We start from the raw sequence: 20658 nt of genomic DNA on the forward strand, positions 1-20658 counted from the left end.
TCTCTCATGTAGAGATGAAACGTTACGGCTGTTTCGGCTTTGGCAAGATCGATGGAGACAGCTTTTATTATACTTTTAATGAAGGACACTGTCTCAAGCCCCAGTCCCCATCACGGATGGGGCTCAGCGGTTTACCCGAGCCTGACGGTGAAGGGCAAGGCACACGCTGGCCCGTCCACTGTAGCGCGCGTGCGGCCCCGGATATCGAAGGGCATTAAACGTTCATTAAACATTAAACGTTCATTAAACGTTCATGAAAGGATTACGAAACGAAAAACATTACGAAATTACGTTCACTCCGTCACGTCAAACACTACCGTGAACACATACATCGTCACAACATCGTCACAATGGACGTCATGCGAATGTGAATGTTATGCGGGAGTCCAAACCTGAGATTGCTGAAGGTTAAAGCTGAAATTGGGAAAACTAAATAGCCTAATTTACTCGTGGAGATCCCAGGATTATCCACACAAAATATCGTTTAGATCAGTTGAGCCGTTTTTGCGGTACCTTCGAACAGACGGACAGACATTTGGTGAATTATAGTAAGATTGTTTGTGCTATTTTTATATTTGTTAAACTAGTACACCAAGAGTGTGTTCAGTTGCCAAGTTTCTTTAATGGCGCTCGACAAGTGCCTTAAGTACTCAAGCAAGCACTCCATTTGAAATGGTTCATAAGGAACGGCTGGCTTGTCAAGTGATAGCTAGCTTATTCCCTCCGCCATCTGTGATGAACGGAGGTTATGTTTTCACCCCTCTCGGTCTCTTTGTTTGTTTGTGTGAAGGATATCTCAGAGTTATGCACGGATTCGGACGACATTTGCTATCAATGTTGAATGTTTTGATTGAAAAAGATGATTTCCAATCTCATTTCCTTTCACAATGCTCGGAACCAGTGTGTGTCCACCCTCGGGAAAGCCAGGAAGCACTCCCTCTCTTCTCTCAAATCTGAACTCTCAAGCCTGTCTCCCTCCTCCAAATCCTGGTGGCGTCTGGTCAAATCTGTTTCTGGTGTTTGTTCCCACTCCATCCCCTCCATTACCTCAAACGGCTACACCGTTGACACCACACGTGCAAAAGCTGAATGGCTCAACTCTGTGTTTGCCTCAAAATCTTGTGTCCCAAGTTCAGCTTTCTCTGTACCCACCTTACCCAGTCGAACCCAACTGCTCCTGGACTCTGTGTCCTTCTTTCCTGCCAAGGTGGAGAAGCTTCTGTCAAACCTCGACTCTGATTCTGCAAATGGACCAGACGGCATCAGCCCACGGGTCATAAAATCCTGCTCTGCCGCTCTATCTCACCCTCTCTCTGTGCTTTTCACCCTCTCTTTTGCTCAAGGTCATTTGCCAGCATCTTCGAAATCAGCCAACATCACCGCTTTACACAAAAAATGTGCAAAAACAGATCCTAGCAACTACAGACCAATCAGCCTGCTCCCAATAATCAGCAAGGGCATGGAATCAATCATCGCTTCGGATATCAAATCCTTCCTCTTCTCCAATGGCTTGATCTCTGATCATCAATTTGGATTCAGACTAGGTCACTCTACTCTGGGCATGCTGCTTCTGCTGTCTCAACAATGGATGAAGGTCCTCAATGCCAAACAGGAAATCAGAGCTGTCTCTCTTGACATACATGTATCTCGTGCCTTCGATGCGGTCTGGCACCCCACTCTGCTCACCAAACTCTCCTCCTATGCCCCTATGGTATCCATGGAAACCTCCACTCATGGCTTGCCGACTTCTTCTCTGGTCGTAGTCAACATGTGGTTCTGAATGGGTTTCTCTCATCTCCCCCTTCCTGTTCAGGCTGGAGTTCCGCAAGGTAGTGTTCTGGGCCCTGTGCTTTTTCTGGTCTTCATTAATGTTTTGTCTGACTCGCTGGAAAGAGTTGTTGTTAGTTGTTAGGATTAGATTTGATAAAGAAAGATCGTTTATCATCTTTCGGATTTCCGTCTGATGCTGACACCTTGAAACGCATTTTGGAGTTATTTACTTGTCCAAACGCATACCTTTGACCTTTCCAGTCCTGGGTTTGACTCCCGACAGCGGATTGATGATTCCAAATGGGACATTTCGTCAGAAAGTGCACCGTCCCGAAATTGGACGTGAAGCCGGCTGTCCCATCAACTTGAATCAATTGGTACACACGATGTCCTTCTCAAGGGAGAAAGACCAATTCACAATTGCACCATTTCAATTGGGTCTACAGCAGAAACATCGCAATTTACCACAAATACGACAGTCCGAGCATGTCATCTTCTTTACAATACCGTCTTTACAATACCTAGCATGTCAATATACCGTCTTTACAATATACCGTCGAATGGTACCTCGGTGACGCGGAGGCCCGTGATGGCGGTCCGAAAAGCCTGGACGGCGGGGTCGGCGGACTGGTCCACCGCCATCCGGGCATAGTCAATCCCGAGGTGGACCGCGCGGGCGACGGACCGGGAAAGGCAATCCGCCACTGGGTTGTCCTTCCCCGCGATGTGCCGGATGTCCGTCGTGTACTCGGACACGGCCGAGAGGTGACGCTGCTGCCAGGCCGACCACGGCTCGGCGACCTTGGCCATAGCGAAAACCAGGGGCTTGTGGTCGACGAAGGCCGTGAATGGGCGGCCCTCGAGCAGATGGCGGAAGTGCCGGACCGCCAGGTGGAGCCCGAGCAGCTCGCGGTTGAAGGTACTGTACCGCCGTTCGTGCGGGCGGAGCTGCCGGCTAAAAAACGCCAGCGGCTGCCAAGCTCCCTTCGCCCATTGCTCGTGCACCGCGCCCACCGCGTAATCCGACGCGTCGGTGGTGAGGGCGATCGGTGCATCGGGCGCCGGGTGCGCGAGCATGGTGGCATTAGCCAAGGCGAGCTTTGCGCCCGCGAACGCCGCGTCCATCGGCTCGGTCCAGGCAACGTCGCCTTTGCCCGGCTTCCCCCGGAGGGCCTCGTGCAGGGGGCGCAGGAGCTGGGCGATGCGGGGCAGGAAACAGTGATAAAAGTTCACCATGCCCAGGAACTCCTGGAGCCCCTTGATCGTGCGGGGGCGCGGAAAACCCCTGACCGCCTCCACCTTGGCCGGTAAGGGGATGGCCCCGTGCCTGGTGACGCGGTGCCCCAAAAAGTCGATTTCGGTGACGCCGAACCGGCACTTGGCGGGGTTGATGATCAGGCCATGTCGGCCCAGGCGTTCGAAGAGCGTGCGGAGATGGCGGAGGTGCTCCTCACGGGACGCGATTGCGACGAGGATGTCGTCCAGGTAGACGTACACGAAGTCCAAGTCGCGCAAGACGTTGTCCATAAGCCGCTGGAATGCCTGGGCCGCATTCTTCAACCCGAAGGGCATCCGCAGAAACTCGAAGAGGCCGAATGGTGTGATGACGGCCATCTTCCGTATGTCCTCCGGCCTGACAGGGACCTGGTGGTATCCGCGGATGAGGTCCACCTTGGAGAAGAGGGACATTTTCGCCAACCGGGTGGAAAAGTCCTGGATGTGAGGGACCGGGTAGTGGTCGGGGGTGGTAGCATCGTTGAGGCGGCGGTAGTCTCCGCACGGCCGCCACCTGCCGCCGGGCTTGGGCACAATGTGCAGCGGCGATGCCCATGCGCTGTTGGAGCGCCGGACGATGCCCAGTCGCTCCAGCGTGGCGAACTCCCCCTGCGCCACGGCGAGCTTCGCCGGGTCGAGGTGGAGCGCCCGGGCGTAGACCGGTGGCCCGACGGTGGGGATGTGATGCTCCACCCTGTGCTTGACGGCCACCGCCGAGAAAGTGGGCCATGCGAGGGCCGGGAAACTGGCGAGGAGGCGGGTGGACTCGTCCGCTGTCGGAAGCGTGCAGACCAACCTCGCCGGGACCGAACCGCTCAGCAAGCCGCTTGGCGAGCCGCTCGGTGAGCCGCCCAGGGAGCTGCTCAACGAACTGCTCAGCGCGCAAGCAAGCGAGCTGAAGGTTTCAGCTTGGACAAGGCGTCTGTGCCTCACGTCCACCAGCAGCCCATGCGCACAGAGGAAGTCCGCTCCGAGTAGGCCCATGGGGACACTAGCGGTAACGAACGACCACTGAAAGCGCTGCCCCCCGAACCGCAGCGAGAGACAACGCTCTCCGAACGTGCGGATGGGCATGCCGTTGGCGGCAAGCAAAGCGGGGCCCCGGCCCTCAGCTTGCTTGTCGGACGCGGAGGCAGGGAGGACGCTCACCTGCACTCCCGTGTCGCACAGGAAGCAACGACCCGAGGAGGTGTCTACGACCCGAGGAGGTGTCTGTTATGAACAGAAGGCTGCCCGTATGGCCGATGCTCATGGCAGGAAGCGAGCGCCGGCCTGGCCATTTCCCGACCTGCCAAAAGTACAAGGCGGGCGGCAGGACCTGGCCTTGTGGCCGAACCTGGTATGGAACTGGCACCAGGTCTGGCCTGGTGGTGGTTGTCGCGCCGGTCGTGACGACGGTGGTGGGCGGGGCGTGGCGGCGGCCGTGCCGTGTTCGGGAGGATCCGAACGCCATGCCACGTGGCGATCCGCCAAACCTACGCCGTATTCAGGAGGATCCGAACGCCATGCTACGTGGCGACCCGAACCACGCGTGCCGTGCGCGGCGCCGGGATCCACGACGGCCGTGCTATATGCCGGCCGTGCGTCGTGGGCTGCGAAAAACTTGTCCGCCTCTCTGGCCAGGGCGCGCGGTTCCATAATGGTCGAACCGGCGAGCACGAGCCGCACCTGTACAGGTAGCTGGCGGAGGAAGAGTGCACGGAAGAGGAAATCTGCATGGCCGTCACCGAGCAGGGACAGCATGCAATCCATGCGGGCGGACGGTCGTGTGTCGCCGAGTACGGGAAGGTCCAAAAGATGGTCCGCATGGTCGGCCTCTGTGAGGCCGAACGGGTCGAGGAGAAGCCGCTTGAGCGCCGCGTACTTGCTCTCGTCCGGCGGGTGCCGGAGGAAGGACACGACTCAAGCGGCCGTGCCGGATCCGAGGGCAGCGACCACGTAAAAGTACCTCGTGTCGTCCGCCGTGACGCCCCGGAGCTGGAATTGGGCCTCGGCCTGTAGAAACCAGGCGTCGGCTTGCGTTTCCCAGAACTCCGGGAGCTTGATCGCTACAGCGTTGATGGCCATGGCGCGTTCGGGGATCAGCAGCGGCGGAACCAGTGGGGGTCACCAGTGTGGGGTGCTGGGCACACACACGTTAAACAAAGGTAGGCCACAACGCTTTGGGTTTAACTTGAGCTCTTTATTCCTTGCTCACTCGCCAGCACTGCCGTGCTCGGGACTGCGAGCCCGCGTGTATATCCGGAGGCCACGCCTCACCTGGGGCGTGGCCGACACCCACTGGTGCTCGGAATTATGTCACTGCGCCAGCGAGTCATCGTGTCCGCCACACCGTATTAATATAGGAGCACCTTCTTCTTTTTGAGGTTTAATGGCGCTTTCAGAGCCGCGAGGCTCTATATACGCCACGCACCCTAACGTCCAAACAAACCAACCAGGAGGTTAACACGAGAAAAACTAGAGGCTCACACTGCTAACCCCGTGTCTTTGATAAACTTTAAAACTGATCTACAAAACCCAGGATGCTTCAGATCCAGCCAGCAAAAGGCTTCCGGCAGACCTGACCACGTGATCCCCATTCCGCGGACAGAAAGCTGAAGACGAGATCTAGCATTATTATAACGCGGACAAAAGGAAAAAACATGGTCCAGATCTTCGGGAACCTTACACCAATATGAAGATAAAAATTGAGAAAACAATGTCCAATTATAAGTCGAGATAAGATAGACTGCTCCCTGCGAGGGAGCCGGGGAGACGACCCCAAGGACACGATCGATGGATGCACCTTGTGACACCACCTCCCCTTAGGGGAGGAGTCCCACTGACTTTGCCATATAACATTAATTTTCTGTTTAATTAAATTAGAGAGGTCTGCCTGGCCTAGCGGAACTGGGGTTTCGAAAGCCAGATTGAGGGCGCGTTTGGCCGCCTGATCACACACTTCGTTGCCTGCAAAGCCCACATGGGCCGGGACCCAGCATAGATCGACGACCGTGCCCCTCCAATGGGCCAAACTTAAGAGATGAATTACCTCAAGAACCAATTCGTTCCTACTGCCAGGCTGGAACGACCTAAGCGCTATCAGAGCCGAGAGAGAGTCGGAAAATATGACCGCGCTGAGGGGATAAAAGTCTATGATCCATTCAAGAGCCAAAACAATTGCATAAAGTTCTGCAGAAAATACCGACAGGTGGTCTGAAAGCCTGAAAGCCTTCGTCACCTTCACATCAGGGATGCAGAAGGCAGCCGCAGTACGGCCAAGACCCGGATCTTTGGAGCCATCTGTATAAGCATGGAGAGATTGACTCCAGAACTTGTGAATGAATTCCACAGCCATGTTACTTGTCACGACGGGATTGTCCCTGTCTGTCATACTCTGTAAATCCAAGTGAATTCTTGGAACCACGAGGGTCCAAGGCGGCCATAGGGACACTTTATTGGCTGTGTTATCCGGGGGGAGGTCCAACCCCAACCCTTTAACCGCCCTAACACACTTGAGACCAAAAGGGGGAAGCCGACGGAGATTACCGAGAGCGTGAAACTCCCAGCAATCCAGGAACAGAGAACTGCCAGGATGATTTACCCCGAAGGAAATGCATTTGGACCAGTATTTGAGAATAGACACTTCCCATCGAAGTGACAAAGGCAGCTCACCCGCTTCAACCAGGGGAGCGCTCACTGGAGAGCTTTTAAAGGCACCAAGACATATGCGGAGAGCTTTGGACTGAACTACTTCCAACCTCCTCCGGATGGACAGGGACATGTCCCAAAAGGCTTGACACCCGTAATCAAAGTGCGAACGTATTAGAGCTCTGTACAGGATAAGGAGGCTATCCTGGTGGGCACCCCAAGAAGTACCTGAGATACAACGGAGAAGGTTGAGACCCTTCGAGCACTTAGCTACAAGTTTGGCACAATGGGCATTCCAGGTTAAGCCCTTATCAAAGATCACCCCCAAAAAGGGGACCACCGGAGAGACTTTTAGGGCCGTGCCATTGACTGTTACTCTGACGTCCTCAACCTTTCTCTTGAGAGTAAAGATTCCAAGCTTAGACTTAGGCCCAGAGATGGCAAAACCCCATTTTGCAGCCCACTGCTCAATACTGACAACATCAGCCTGAAGGCGCTTGGAGATGAACGCACAGTTCCTGCCCCGAACCCAGATAGCTATATCATCGGCAAACAAAGACAAATTGCCCCGCACCCCTGGAAGAGAGGCAACATCATTTATCATTATGTTGAAAAGGGTGGGACGAATACAACTACCCTGAGGAATACCCTTTTTAGTGAGAAACACGGAGGACAGAGCAGCACCAACACGCACTTGAAAAGATCTGCCAGACAGGAAATCACGGACCCACCAGAAAAGTCTGCCCCTGATGCCTAACTGGTGAATCTTAAACAGAAGACCGTCCCTCCAGACAGAATCATAGGCCTTCTGAATATCAAGGAAAACCCCCAGCACCGATTCACGGCCGATGCAAGCCTTCCTAATGTCATTCGCCAGAGAGACTATTTGATCTGAAGAGGACCGACCCCTCCTGAATCCACTCTGACATCTATGAAGCAGATTATTCTTTTCTAAGTAAAATATCAGGCGTTCATTAAACATCTTCTCCATAATTTTGCTAACAACAGAAATAAGAGCTATAGGGCGGTAAGAGGATGGATCTGTAGGATCCTTACCAGGCTATAGAACAGGAATGATTATGGAATGCTTCCACGCACCAGGGAGCCTACCTGAAGCCCAGACCTTATTGATCAACACCTGAAACACTTCCAAGACACTATCATCCATGTGCTTGAACATGGAGTGAGTGAGCGAATCAGAGCCAGGAGCACTATTCTTGGACTTGGAAATGACCTGCTTTAATTCACCCAGAGAGAAATCCATGTTAAGCGGGGAGTTATCCGAGCTCACATCACAGAGAATGTCTTTGTGCTGGGAGACAAACTGACGCTTGGCCTCACCTGACACCGAATCGACAGGATCATCACCTGACTGATCTGAAAAGAAGGACGCTAAAACAGAGGCCTTCTCCTGGCTTGAATAAACAGGGGCGTTATTGCTGACCAACCAAGCTATCGACCACCCTCCACCATTCCTACCATACATACCTCTAACCCTACGCCAAACAGAACTAATGGAGGCATCCGGATTAATAGACGCACAAAATGCTCGCCAAGACTCTGACTTGGCGCGTTTAATTACCCGCTGAGCTTGAGCTCTTCTTCTCTTGAACTCGATGGCATCTTGAAGCAGCAAGGATTTCCTGACTTTTTTAAAGGAAGGCTTTCTGGCCTTAATGGCCCTCGCGCAATCCTCATTCCACCAGGGAACTTTAATTCTCTGACCGATCTGACCTTTACAAGTGGGGATAGACTCGAGAGCACTGCGATAAACTCCTTTGACTGAACTATTACTGAAGATATCAGGATTCTCGTTAAATAATTCAGGCTTGACCACCTCGGAGCAACATCTGGAAAACTTACCCCAATTAGCCCTGGAGAAACTCCAAGAGGGAGGCCTATCCAACCCCTCCAGATCTCTCTCCAATTTGAGGTGAGTGGACACCAGAAGGTGGTCACTACCTAGACTGTCTGGAAGAACCCTCCATTCACACCTTGCTGCAAGCGAGGCAGAGACTATCATGAGGTCAAGAGGGGAAGACCGACCAGAGCCAGGATTTATGAAAGTTCCACTACCATCATTCAGTATTACTAAGTCAAGGTCGTCCATCACCTTCTCCACACAAGAACCATTACTGTCCGTGAGCTTAGAGCCCCATAGAGTGTTGTGGCTGTTGAAGTCACCGCACCAAATGATTGACCCTTCGCACTTGCATAAAACCTCTTTAAGCGCAAGAACATTCAAAGAGAGACACGGATTATAAAAGTTAACCACTGAGAAGGTCTCACTAGGGCTAGGAAATAAAACCACATTACACTCCAACTCCACATGACAATCAATAACCCTATGAGGAACTCCTGACCTCACAAAAACCCCACATCCCCCCCCCCCTCCCCACCCCCACTTCCCCTAGCTCTATCCCTGCGAATTAACAAATAATTTGGAATCCTATATGAAATGTGGCTAGGAGCATCTCATCTACGTTTCTATGATAATCACGGTTTTCGTAAATACCTCGCACTGTTGACTCATTTATCCCAAATTTCTTTCCAACACTTGGCTTTGTTTCACCATTGTCTATCAACTGCACAATTTCGAATTTCTGAGCGTAAGTTAAGTTCTTCCTCTTCTTGATTTCCCTTTTCCCACGCTCGGTGATGACGTAGCACCCTTTCCACCATTTCCGGTGCGCTATAGCGCGTATTTGGGGCGCGATAGTCGTGTGTTGTGCAGCTTTTTAGGTAGCCGCGATAGCTGAGTTCGCGATAGCCGAGGGTTGAGTATATATATATGTATGTATAATGTATATATATATATATATATATATATATATATATATATATATATATACACACACATCATTGTCATTCTCTCTCTCTCTCTCTGGGGGCAAATCTTCCCCATTCTTCCCTGCTGTCTGGATTTGTTTCTTCCCTGCTGTCTGGATTTGTCAGGGTAGCGCGGTCACGGTTAGAGTGGCAATAGGTCCCCCATGGATGGGCCCTTTCCCTTTTGTCTCTCTCTCTCTCTCTCTCTCTCTCTGTCGCCACCTATCGGCCGTCGGTGCGTTGGGTGTAGCGTCATGGCGGCTGTGAGCAACTGCTCTGTGTTGTAGTGAGTTCTTTGTGAGTTTTCCTCCTCTCCTGCCCTCTCCTGCCCCCCCCCTCCCTCTCCTTTCCATCCTGTGTACTTTGGCATTTTGTTTTCATCCTTCCTATACCTTTGTCTTCAAGCGAGAGAGGTTTGAGAGCGGACCCATTTTGGGTGCGGCCTACCGGCTTCGACGACGCTTTGTAAGCCTTTTTGTGCTTATACTGCACGTTTATTATTTATTCTAGTTTGATTTAGGTATTTCGTTTTGGTACCTACTTGTCTGGTTCGGACAAGTGGGGGGGTGTTAATTCGCTGGGATGGCGAATGCACGCTCTCGGTTAGAGGCGTTCGACAACTTAACAAGGAAGCATGCATTTGTGTGTGTTCCACCCGAAGGAACTTCCACTGAGGACATTGTTTTGTCGGTGGGGAAAATAATCGGTTGTGAAAATGTACGAGCAGCGTCGAGAATGAATCAAAAAGTTGTTGTATTTGTGTCCGATGAAAAATTCGTTCACGATGTTGTAAGTGCGGGTTTAACCACAGAGACAGGTCTCTTTGTCTTGGCGTCGCCTATGGACACTCCGTCGATGAGGGTCGTCATATCTAACGTACCCCCATTTATAACCTGCAACCAGCTGATGTCCCTTTTGTCCCGATACGGAACAGCTGTGTCAAAAATCACAATGATTCCGCTCCGGTCTCAGGATGAACGTGTTAAACACGTGATGAGCTTCAGACGGCAGGTGTATATGGTGCTTCCGGATCGAGGCGATGACACGGGGTTAAACATCACGTTCAAGGTAAAGGTGAACAACCATGAGTACCAGATGTATGCGTCATCGGCCTCATTAACATGTTTTCAGTGCGGAGCTTTTGGCCATGTGAAAAGGTTTTGTCCGAAGGTATAGTGTGTAAGGTGTGGTGAAGCAGGTCATAGTGACGCTGATTGTAAAAGAGATAACACCCCGGTCTCTAACGTACGAAACAACGTAAACCGAAATACCCGAACGGTTCCTACCGACGCTCCCTCGCACTCGAGGAGTAGGGATAATACTCCTGTTCGTCTTAGTGTAAACGACAACACCGCTGATTCGGTAAATAATGAAATAACCCCAGATAACCCACCTGTGGTGGCAGATGCTACGTGCAGTGAGGAGATGGAAGAAAATCCCATTGTGGTGACAAAGAAACGAAGAGCACCTGGTGCTTGTAACTCCAACATTACTTTGAAAAAGGTAGTGTTGGATAAAGACAGTGTGGGTGCAGACGCCCTGGAACGTCTTTCTCAGGTGTCCACAAGCTGTGTTGACACCAGGGAGAAGGAACATGATTTAATTAATTCTGAAACATTATCGGGCAGCACCGAAAACCTGGGAGAAAAAGTAGATGGTGAGACTAAAGATGATGGTGAGCCCATTAGTGAGCCGCCACCTTCACTACCTGCTGAGACCGAGCGGATTGGGAATGTCTCAGCCCCAAGCTCCTCTTTACCCCTGCAAGATCTAAATCATGACACTGGTTCGTCAACTGAGCCAGTGAACATCTCCCTGCAGGAGGGTGAAGCCGAGATTTCAGCTCCTGCTGAATGTCCCGGGTACCAGAGTGAGGATGACTCTACCATAGAACATTCCAGCAAATCTTCGGACTTGGCTGGCATCAAAATGGGGACTGGGCAGACTGATATATGTGACCCGGGTGGAGCTGTTTCTGATTTGTCAGATTCAGAGGATGAAGTTGAGATGACTGAGTTGTCTCAATCTTCATCAGATCAGTCATCCATAGCCCCTCAACTCGTTATTTCTTTTCTGAATGACACCTACCGACACTGAAATGTGATTGTAAAAGATCATTTTCCTGATTTAATTTCATTCATCCAGGCTGCAAAGGACATAATTAGGAGGCCGGATGAATTTCATTTAACAAGGTCGCTGTTTCATCGGCTTAGAAAGGCTGTTACAAAAACAGGGAGCGAGATTTCCCAACAACCGCTCACGCCTTTTGATAATCCATGAAAAAAATCACCTTTGGAACCTTAAATATGAATGGCGGAGGTGCAAGCCAAAACCGCCAGGTTCAGGTGAAAAGTTTATTTGAGCGCAAGAAAATTGATGTACTCTTACTCCAGGAAACCCATATAATTCAAAATGGGGAGTATGACTGGTGTCGCCTCTTTAAAGGACAATGTTTTTTTAGTAACATGTCTTCTTCTTCTGCTGGTGTAGCCTTTTTACTCAGACCAGGCCTAATACCTGAGTCATGCCTCTTCCAGGAGGTGATTAAAGGCCGGTTTATTTCATTGGAACTGGTCATTAATAATTTTCGGTTTACACTATTCAACGTTTATGCACCAAGTGAGAGTGTGGACCGAAGAGCTTTCTTTTCATCTTTAATTCGATACATGCAGTCGATAGATCTCAATAATTGTATTTGCATGGGGGGTGACTTTAATTGCACCTTTAAACCCAGTATAGACCGAAATACAGCAGAACCTCATCCCGAAGGTAGTACTGATTTGTTAAATTATTTTTCGGCAGTGGGTGTGCTAGATGCATGGAGACTGCATTACCCCCAACAAATCTGAGTATACTTGGGGACGATGTGCCAATGGGAGAATGACTTTCGCTAGACTTGACCGTTGGTACATAAACTCACAGTTCAGGAATGCGGTTATCTCTCCAAATCATTTTCCATCTTTGTTTTCTGATCATCATTTAGTTACCATGGGCCTCTTTTTCCCTCAACCCTTACGCAAAAGTGCATACTGGAAATTCAATACCAGTCTTCTCGAAGATGCTTTGTTTAAAGACGCCTTCCGTGCTTTTTGGGTCATCCAACTTTCAAGAAAGCCCTCTTTCTCTTCTTTAGCATTATGGTGGGATAACACAAAAGCTCAGATTAGAGTGTTTTGTCAGCAGTTTGTTTCAAATGATACTGACGTAAAAAATATAACAATGGCTTGTTTAGAAGCTGATATTATACGGTTAGAGTGTAAACTGGCTAAAGATAATATCAGAAGAGACCACAGGTTATTGGTTGAAAAGAAGGCTCAACTGAGAGAGCTGATTCAGGAGAAAGCAGCAGGCCTGTTAATTAGATTAGGAATAAACAATTTAAAGGTATCAGACACCCCGAGTAAATCTTTCTTCCAAATGGATTTTGTAAATAAGTCACCCAAAACCCTTTTCTCTGTACAAGACTTTAGGGGAAACATGGTTGCCAACCCTGGAGATGTAAGGTTGTGCATTAGAGAGTTTTTTTCAAAAGTCTATGCAAAACAAAATGTTTGTGAGCAAACCATGGAATTTTTAACTTCTCACCTTTCATCCCTAACTGAGCCTCAGTGCCTGGGCCTGGATTCAACAATTACTTTGCCTGAGCTAACGCAGGCCCTAAGTGAAATGGACTCGGGGAAAGCTCCTGGGATTGACGGCCTACCGGCAGAATTTTTCTTGGCTTTTTGGGACCTTTTGGGCCCTGAATTATTGAATGTCCTGGAATCATCCTTGGTGCTTGGAGAACTCCCACTAAGCTTCAGAAGAGCAGTGGTGTCGCTGATTCCAAAGACTGGGGATCTACGACAGATAAAGAATTGGCGGCCGGTCTCGTTATTATGTACGGACTATAAAATATTGTCAAAAGTGTTGGCCAATCGGTTGAAGACGGTAATCGGTGATCTAGTCCACCATGATCAGAGTTACTGCATCCCAAACAGATCTATTTATGATAATATTTTTTTGATTAGAGATTTAATGGAATGTGATTGCTTGGAAAAAGATTTTGGGATAATATTCCTGGATTTGGAAAGGGCTTTTGACAGTGTGGATCATGTTTTTTTGTATCGGGTGCTAGAAGCATGTGGCTTTGGTGTCAATTTTAGGGCCTACGTGACTTTGTTGTACAACAATATATTTAGTTTATTTAAAATAAATAACGAACTCAGCTCTCCGGTACAGGTTCAAAGAGGGGTGAGACAAGGATGCCTGGTTTCTGGGTTATTATTTTCCTTGGTAATGGAATCACTCCTAATTTTATTTAGGAAAAATATTTCAGGAGTGACTGTATCCCCTGGGAGTCCTTCAGTAGTTGTATCGGCTTATGCAGATGATGTCTGTGTGGTTGTTAAGAAGGAGAGTGATATCCCAGCACTTGTTGAATGTTTAAATCTTTTTTGCCTCGCTTCTTCTTTGAAGTGTAACTGGGACAAGAGTAAGGCCTTATGGATTCCCTGTCTCAAGAACATTCCACCTGGAAGAGTGCTGGTACCACCTGTGCATCTACCAACAAAGTTAAAATGGGTGGAAGACGGAGTCAAATACCTTGGGGTTTTCCTGGGATCTCCACATTACGTCCTCAAAAATTGGGACGGGATTGTTGAGCATGTCAAAAAAAGACTGGGACTGTGGAAACGAGCTCTGCCCCACCTTTCCAACAAAGGCAGGGTTCTAGTGGTGAATAATTTGGTGGCTTCTTCCCTGTGGCATAGGTTTATCTGCCTTCAGCCGCCAGAGGCACTACTAAAGGCAGTGCAGAGGCTACTCGTGGATTTTTTTTGGAGTGGTCACCATTGGTTACTACCAAATGTCATATGTAGCCCCTTGTCTGAAGGTGGCCAGGGACTGATCGACATAAAAAGTCGTATCATGGCTTTTCGGCTGTGTACCATACAGCAGTTGCTGTACAAGGAACGACTGCCAAGCCGACTTCTGGCCTATCACGTGCTGCGAAAAGCAAGCGGGCTCGGATATGGCCTTGAACTTTTCTTAGTCCAACTCCAACATGTCGACACATCTCATCTACCATCATTCTATCAGAGCCTTCTGAATGCCTGGCAAAGCCTTTCGACTAGTCGCCAGCAAGAAACCTATGCTACAAGCATGTTTGTGGAAGAACCCCTTTTTTACAACCTACTGTTTCCTGCAATTCCAAGAAGCCGAGACTTTTATCAACACTTTATTACAGCGGGCATAATCAAAGTGTTGGACCTCCGCCATGATTCTGGTTGGGGGTGGAAGACGGTGCAAGAGATAGCCGATATGACTGGAATATGGTCAAACAGAATAATCGGAAGAATACTAAAGGGAATAGTAAAGAAAAGCTTCCAACTTGGACTAAGATGGACCCAGGAAGTTTTGGTGACATCCAATGACTGGCATTTTCCTGGTTTATTGGTACAGCCTAGTCACGGAGACTTGCCCCCAATTAGTGAGGGACAAAACATTTTTCAGAAATGCAGTAGTAAAGACCTGTATCGGGTATGCACTGCAGTTCTGCTTGGGAACTCACCGTTAAATGGAGTGGCCAGGTGGAAAGGGCTAATGCCGGAAGGACTCCCATCTGAGCCTGCATGGGAATCAGTATACAGTAAGCTGGTAAGCAAAAGGACAGGTGATCTCCAGTGGCGAATGATACACTGGATCATTCCATCTAATAAATTAGTGAGTCATTTCGCGCCCATATCTACGTGTTGCCCGTTCTGTGTTTACACAGAGGATGTGTTCCATGCATACGTTGATTGTGCAAGGCTTGTGCCTTTATTTCAATGGCTGAACTACATGGCTGGAAAAATGAAGATCACTTTTTCTCTGCGATCATTTATTTTTGGTTTCAATGATATGAAAGAACATGTACATATGTTGTTTTTGTTTTTAGTGGCCATGGCGAAAATGGCAATTTATTTATCGAGGAAGGAAAAACTGAAAGGAAAGCCGATTGGGCAATGTGATGTCTTGTTCTTTTTTAATGCCTTGATATCTGCAAGACTCAAACTTGAATTTTGTGATTCTGGAAGAAAGAAATGTATTGATGAGTTTATGAACATCTGGTGTTTTGATGGGATCTGCATGGTGCAGGAGAATGAATTATATTGATATATTTGTAGGTTTGTTGGGATTGAATCAGTGTGTGGTCGGTTTTTCTGTTGTTGTTTTTCTTTTCTAGTTCATTGGACTGTTTTGATTTCCTGTCATTATCTCTTTTTCTTTTCTGTATTTTTGATTATTGTGCCTGTATTGAATAGTATCTTCACCGACTGGCTTGTATTTTTATATTTTTGTAATAAAAAGTCTAAAAAGTCAAAAAGTCTCTCTCTCTCTCTCTCTCTCTGTCTGTCTCTCTGTCTCTCTGTCTCTCTGTCTCTCTGTCTCTCTGTCTCTCTGTCTCTCTGTCTCTCTGTTCCTTATGCATTGGAGACACCATATCGTGGTGTATTTTAAATTACAAAATATTTTAAGTTACAAACCCCAAACTCGGGGTACAAATCCAACTGTGTGGTGGGGGTGGGAGGGGGTAACATAGGCTGTGTGGCCGCGGCTTCATGTGGGGGCAGGGGGATGTAAATTCTCTGTAAATGTGTACAGTATAGCGCCACCTAGTGGTGGTTGCAGAGGGTATTGAAATTTTCTTTTTTTCTGGGCAACGCTGAGGTTAAAACACTCTTCGCACAGGTAAATTTGTCCTCCTTCCTTTATCACCCTCTCTCCCCCACAAAAATCGGATGGGCCTGTCAAAGCATGTCATTGTGTGTGAGACGTTTCTAGCAGGAAGGGACATCAGGACGATCAGGGGGCAAAGGTGGGGGGAGTGGGACATGAGGATGCGGATGGGGATGGGGAAGGAGGGGTGGTGGGGAGGGATTTTTGGCAAACAGGAAGACCAATTGGTCTGTAAGCGAAGCGACAGGTAGGCTCTGCTAGTTTCATATAATCCAAATTTGCCACGTTTATTTGGTGGTTCAGAGACACCATCTGGTAAATTGCTGGTGACAGCACCTTTAGGAAATGTGTTTAAATTGAAAGAAAGAGCTGTATATAATTTTTCATAAGTAAAGGAAAATATGACATTTTTTGTTATTTCAAAATTTAATGTTTAATATATGACGTCCAAATTTTATATTTCAAAAAACCGTTGAACATTTACCTTTCATATTGCAAATATCTATTCGTGGTGTTGGTGTTGCCTGGTGTTGGCTTAGCGGTGAGGGTGCCGGCTTGGGATCCTATGGATCCTGGGTTCGAATCCCGGTCGATCGCTGAATTAACGTCAGGCGGGTTGACTCAGCCTGTCATCGTTCCGAGGTCGGCAAATTGAGTACCAGCTTGCTGGGATGAATGATCACGGTGTGTACCCAGATTTAGAATAGGTACACCGTATCCCTGCGCATCGTAAGAGCGTGACCAAGGGTTGGCGTCAGGGAGGGCATCCGGCCATAAAAACATTTGCCTCAAACAGGGAACCATGATTGTCATGGGGCCCGCAAAGCTAACCCCCACTCTAGCCTGGAAAATGGCCTTAAAACGATCATTCATTCATTCATTCATTCATGACATTATCTCAGCCCGATTGCATCACGGCTGTAATTGGCTGAATTATCTTACAATGGCAACCATCTCAGGAACTTGGCTTGTGTACATGATATTTCAAAAACTGTTCAAGATTGCTTTCATATTGCACAGATCTATTCCTCATATCACCCACAAAGGTGGGGACCTCGACTATCAGCTCCCTGTTTGTCTTTATCTCCCTGATCTTTATAACACCTACTTATCTTCCCATATCTGTGGGATTCTCTCTCTCTCTCTGTCTCTCTCCATCTCCATCTCTCTCTCCATCTCTCTATCTCTATCACCATCTCTCTATCTCCATCTCTCTATCTCTATCTCTCTTTCACCATCTCTCTATCTCCATCTCTTTATCTCTATCTCCATCTCTCTATCTCCATCTCTCTATCTCTATCACCATCTCTCTATCACCATCTCTCTATCTCCATCTCTCTATCTCCGTCTCTCTATCTCCATCTCTCCGTCTCTCTATCTCCGTCTCTCTATCTCCGTCTCTCTATCTCCATCTCTCTATCTCCATCTCTCTATCTCTATCACCATCTCTCTATCACCATCTCTCTATCTCCATCTCTCTATCTCCGTCTCTCTATCTCCGTCTCTCTATCTCCGTCTCTCTATCTCCGTCTCTCTATCTCCGTCTCTCTATCTCCATCTCTCTATCTCCATCTCTCTATCTCCATCTCTCCATCTCTCCATCTCTCTCTCTCTCTCTCTCTCTCTCTCTCTCTCTCTCTCTCTCCCTCTCTCCCTCTCTCCCTCTCTCTCTCCCTCTCTCTCTCTCTCTCTCTCTCTCCCTCTCTCTCTCTCCCTCTCTCTCTCCCTCTCTCTCTCCCTCTCTCTCTCCCTCTCTCTCTCCCTCTCTCTCTCCCTCTCTCTCTCCCTCTCTCTCTCTCCCTCTCTCTCTCCCTCTCTCTCTCCCTCTCTCTCTCCCTCTCTCTCTCCCTCCCTCTCTCTCCCTCTCTCCCTCTCTCCCTCTCCCTCTCAGCAAGGCTCCCTCATTTAATATCTTGAAGGAGCTGTGGCTCCCACGTCGATCGAAAGAATGGACGCGACAAAAAGCTTGAATTCATCTGAGCTGCTTTATTAGAATCAAACACTCAGGCACTCTGGGAAAAACGTTTTACGGTCGGCAATATATATCTATTCCGCCAGGGGGTTTGCCCAGGCCTGGCGCCAGGGGGCGTGGCCCCGCGGGCCGGCTGCGGCCTGGCAAGCCGAGGGCGAGCCTGCCCGGGCGTCCCGACCGAGGCCTGGCAAGTCGAGCGCGGGCCTGCCCGGGCGTCCTGGACGAGCCCGGCCTGGTGATCGCTCCGCGTCCTTGATAGGTGCAAGGCGATTGTGTAACCCCAGCGGCAGCCGCTACACACGTCCCCCCAGAATCGACTTGCACCGACAGGGTCAACTTGAGGGGGGTCCTGATGACCCGGCCGAAGCGACCCCTGGTGGGTCGTGGGAGGGGGTCCGGTGAGGTGGTGGGCGGTCGAGTGGGGGGCACCGTGGACGGGGGGCGGCCTCGCCGCGGCGGGAGGGCCACCCGTGGTGGGTGGTCGACGTCCACGTGCGCCGGCTTGAGGCGGTCCACTGCAATCCGGTCCGACCTGCCGCCGATGTCGATGACGAACGACTTGTCGTCCCGTCGCAGCACCCGGAAGGGCCCGTCGTACGGCGGCTGGAGTGGCCGCCGATGTGCGTCGTGACGCACAAAAACATACTCCGCGGTGCGGAGTGCTGGGGGGACGTAGGACTGGGGGTCACCGTGGTGGGATGTCGGCACGGGGGCAAACCGTCGGGCGGCCTCCTGGAGGTCCGAGCGCTGGCGAGCTGCGGACCAGGGGCTGGTAGCGTCGGGCACGAATTCGCCCGGGACGCGTAGCACCTGGCCATAGACCAGCTCGGCGGTGGATGCCTGGAGGTCCTCCTTGGGGGCCGTGCGAAGGCCCAAAAGGACCCACGGCAGCCGGTCGGCCCAACCGCCGTCTTGAAGGCCGGCCATGAGCGCGGCCTTCATGGAGCGGTGGAATCGCTCGCACAACCCGTTTGCTTGGGGGTGGTAGGCCGTAGTACGGTGGAGCTTGACCCCCAGGTTGCGGGCGACCGCGCCCCACAGCTCGGAGGTGAACTGTGGTCCGCGGTCTGACGAGATGTCCGCCGGTGCGCCGAAGCGGGCGACCCAGGTGGCGATGAAGGCCTGCGCCACGTCGGCGGTGGTGGTGGAGACGAGGGGAACGGCCTCCGGCCACCTGGTGGTCCTGTCCACCATGGTGAGCAGGTGTGTGAACCCTCGTGATGGGGGAAGGGGGCCCACCAGATCCACGTTGACGTGGTCGAAACGTCGTTCGGGCACGGTGAAAGGTGCCAGCGGGGCCTGGGTGTGTCGGTGGACCTTGGCCCGTTGGCAGGCGGTGCAGGCGCTGGTCCAATCGCGGACGTCCCGACGAAGGCCGTGCCAGACGAAACGCGCCGACACCAGCTTCTGGGAAGCTTTCCGGCCCGGGTGGGAAAGGCCGTGGAGGGAGGCGAAGATGCGGCGTTGCCAGGCGACGGGCACGATGGGGCGAGGCTGGCCTTGGGAGACGTCGCAGAGCAGGACAGTGTCCGCGCAGGGGATGTCGGCCAGGCGGAGGCCCGTGTCCGCCGCCCGGAGGGCTTGCACCGTGGTGTCGGTGGTTTGGTCCGCCGCCATGAGCGCAAAATCCACGCCCAGGTGGACCGCGTTCGCGCTGGCCCGGGAAAGACAGTCGGCCACGGCGTTGTTTTTGCCGGCGACGTGCCGGATGTCCGTGGTAAACTCCGACACGGCGGAGAGGTGGCGCTGTTGGCGGGCCGACCATGGCTCCGTGACCTTGGCCATGGCGTAAACCAACGGCTTGTGGTCGACGAACGCCGTGAAAGGTCGGCCCTCCAGGAGGTGGCGGAAATGGCGGACGGCCAGGTGTAGACCGAGGAGCTCCCGGTCAAACGTGCTGTATTTGAGCTCGTTCGGCCGGAGCTGCCGGCTGAAAAAAGCGAGTGGCTGCCAAACCCCGTTCACCCATTGCTCATGTACGGCGCCCACCGCGTAGTCGGAGGCATCCGTGGTGAGGGCGATGGGAGCGTTGAGCACCGGGTGAGCGAGCAGTGTTGCGTCGGCGAGGGCCCGCTTTGAGCTTTGGAAGGCCGCATCCATTGCTGCGGACCAGGCGATGTCGTGCTTGGCCGGCTTGCCCCGGAGGGCTTCGTAGAGGGGCCGCATGAGTTGAGCAGCGCGGGGCACGAAGCGGTGATAAAAATTCACCATTCCCAGGAATTCCTGCAGGGCCTTTATGGTGCGGGGACGCGGGAAAGTGGTGATGGCCTCGACCTTGGTTGGCAGCGGCACAGCCCCGTTCTTGGTGATGTGGTGGCCCAAAAAATCAACGGCCGTCGTGCCGAAGTGGCATTTGGCCGGGTTGACGATGAGGCCGTGCTCGCTGAGGCGCCCGAACAGTGTTCGGAGGTGGAGGAGGTGCTCGGCCCGGGACGTGCTGGCGACGAGGATGTCGTCCAGGTAAACGAAAAGGAACGGCAGGT

Source organism: Myxine glutinosa, chromosome 2 (genome assembly GCF_964187855.1).
Source record: "Myxine glutinosa chromosome 2, kmMyxGlut1.1, whole genome shotgun sequence".
NCBI classification, from domain to species: Eukaryota; Metazoa; Chordata; class Myxini; order Myxiniformes; family Myxinidae; genus Myxine; species Myxine glutinosa.